The 2,865-nt window shown below is 38.2% G+C and overlaps 1 long non-coding RNA gene across 1 annotated transcript; it reads left to right on the forward strand.

Annotated features, from left to right (window-relative positions):
* Positions 1-386: 386 nt before the first annotated feature.
* LOC113945094 lies at positions 387-2,359 on the forward strand. Its single transcript, XR_003526938.1, has 2 exons — positions 387-551; positions 2,129-2,359. It is a non-coding gene; the product is annotated as an uncharacterized LOC113945094 (long non-coding RNA).
* Positions 2,360-2,865: the final 506 nt, after the last annotated feature.

The raw sequence follows: 2,865 nt of genomic DNA on the forward strand, positions 1-2,865 counted from the left end.
GGCCATGCTAAGTATTTTAGCTTTCTGGTGGGAGTAAGTTGCTCCCATGAGTGTCAATGAAGGCAAACTTATCTATCATGTAGGAAAACTTGGGCTGGGCAGCAAGTGTGGCTGGGCAGCAGTTCTTGTACCATTGTAGTTCAGAGTTTCAGCAGTGCATTCCCCATCCCCTCACAGGGCTCTTATGATTGATGTTGTACGTTCTCTGTTGATATACCATAATACTTATATAAGAGATAGCAATATAGGTTTCATATTTCTGTATTACTGTTTTTAATGGATACTGTTTTAGTTGATTACAGTAATTTCTTCACTAAAAAAAAAATTGTGTTTTCTCTTACTTTCATAGTCCTTCAGATCCCAGTAGGAAGGGGCCAAAACTCCTCATAAACAATGTTGGCCAGGTCTCAGCCTTCTCACCAAGGAAGTAGTGGGCATTACCTCCTTGTGGCTGCTTAGAAACCACTTGAGGTGAAATTCAGTAAGGAGTGGACTGTTTGCATGGCAGAGGTCTTGGTCAGCTTGAAAAGACCGAATTGCACATCTCCAAGGTCTGTAATAACCTTTCTGTGCCTGCAATCAGAAGCAGCATCATGGGTACAGGGACAAATACAGGGATGCTATACCATTTTGCATGATCTAGGTGATTACTGAGGTAGATAAAATGGTTTCTTTGGGGTGAAATGATTTATTTGGAAAAAACCCACATGTCTACACAGAAAAGCTGATGAAACCAGTCTCAAAAGCAAAGCTGTTTGGCAAATTTCAGAGAGACCTTGGCACTTGACTGAAATCTAAACTTTTTTCGGGACAGCTGGATTTTGCCTAAGTTCTTCTACAAGCCTGCAGGGCTCTGGCTGGCAGACCATTGCTCAACCTTCTGACTGCCAGGGTACAGGATTGATGGCCTGTCATTGCCGGATGGCCCACCAAGTAGTCTACCTTTGAACTAAAGACCTCAGGGCTTCCAGGTTTCAAAACTGGGACAACCCTTATTTTGAAACTTTTTTTGATACGTTTTGGTATGCATTGGAAATATTTTGATTTCAATGAATTACCAAATCCTGACCCCAAAAAGTGTTCCACAGGAGTTTTTTGAACAGCTCTATTCCAGTCTAAGTTTAATGACCCCAAGGGGAAAAAAAAGTTTCTCCATAAAGTAGAAATAAACCAGAATCCAGTGAATGAGTCTGAAGCAGGATTCCTCTGACCCCTCCTTACCGTAATCCCACTGGTGTCCTTGGTCCTCCAATAGACTGGTCTGGGCCCAGTTACACAGTTCTTGTCTTAATTTTAAATGTGATATCCTGATAGGTATGGTTTCCCTCCTCCACTTCCCCCCTTTCTATTTAGTGCATGTTTGAAATTGATTCAAACTCCTTGTTTTGCACTAATGCCAAAACTGTCCATGGGGTCTCGAAACGAAATCTTCTTGGTAGATGACTACGCATCCTACTGATTATGCTATTGTTATTATATTAATAGCATATTCTCAAACTTAGGCAATGTGCAGGTGCAAAACTCTCATTCAGCAGTACATAACTCTTTCATCTGCCATTTCTTGCCAGTAGATTTCCTGCCCATATGAATGTTTTTTGTGAAATTTCTGGAGAATAGCTGTTGGAGTTTTGCCAAATGCAAGAAAACAAATACACAAACAACCCCTTTCCAAAACTCAGCAATCTCCCCCTTTCCCAGTCCTCTCTTTTAGAAACTACTACTTCATAGTAGATGTTCTACATCTAACAAAAAATACCAGTTGTGAAAAAAATAAGCAGTGTGGATTAACGTAGCAAAGGTAAAAGCTTTACTAGAGTGGTGCCAATAATGTCACCACAGAGTGCCTGTGTATTGGTATGCCCTTTTGGTTCACATGGGTGCCTCACTTTAAATATGTGCCCTTGCCTGTTCTTACTCAGTCATTCACTCTGTTAACACTTCTTTGGAATCCTGTCCAGGTATGTTAGGTTTAAAAGACAATTAGCCTTGGCAAATAATATTCAATTTTTAGAGAAGCCTTAACTCAATGGGGTTTTTTTAGGTAAACACAACTTTGGGATCTACACACATGCTCAAACAGCAGTGAAACCTGTGGACTCCCATTCACAAACTATATTTATTCCAATAGGCTTCATGCTTTGTGACCATCATCCAGAAATGAAGACAGAAGAGCACTTTGAGCATTTGAGGGGATTTAAGGGTTTGAAAAGTGTATCAGTAGGTGTTAGTCTGAAAAAACATATGTGTGTGGGAAAAGGGCAGTTACACTAACCCAGCTATTAGCAGTGTACTTTAAAAGGCAATAGATCTCTTTAACATCTAAATAAACTGAGAATTCTGCCTAGAAGTAAAAAAGGAATTTCCAGTTTCAAGTGTATTTCCTCTCAGTGTGATTATTTACAGTATATCTCTTTCATGTTTTTTTGCAAAATATTATTGACATTTGAATGGTATTTCAGCATAAGATTATGACAGATGAGAAAGTCAAACACCAACATTTGCAATATTTTTGACCCCAGGATAAACTGTAAAAAATTATCCTATTGTACTTTGCTTGCTTTCGGTGTTTTGTTTTGTTAAAGCAGCAAAGGATTCATTGAACTGGAGCCTGCCATTTGTTATTGGCATTTCTCAGAAGAGTAAGAACAGTCGTCAATTATATATTTTTCCAATAAAAACATGAACTCATTATGTAAATGTTCAGATTAAAATTCTACCCCAAATATATATGTATCCTAAAAATAAACTACAATAAATGTTAGACTAAGCAAAAATTAAGAACAGCAAAAGAATAAAGTCAATGAAAAAAGTGAAAAGAAAAAGTAGAAAACCACAACAATAAAAAATGCAGGCATTAAGTAATAT

This window comes from Corapipo altera, unplaced genomic scaffold, assembly GCF_003945725.1.
Source record: "Corapipo altera isolate COAL_440 unplaced genomic scaffold, ASM394572v1 49, whole genome shotgun sequence".
NCBI classification, from domain to species: Eukaryota; Metazoa; Chordata; class Aves; order Passeriformes; family Pipridae; genus Corapipo; species Corapipo altera.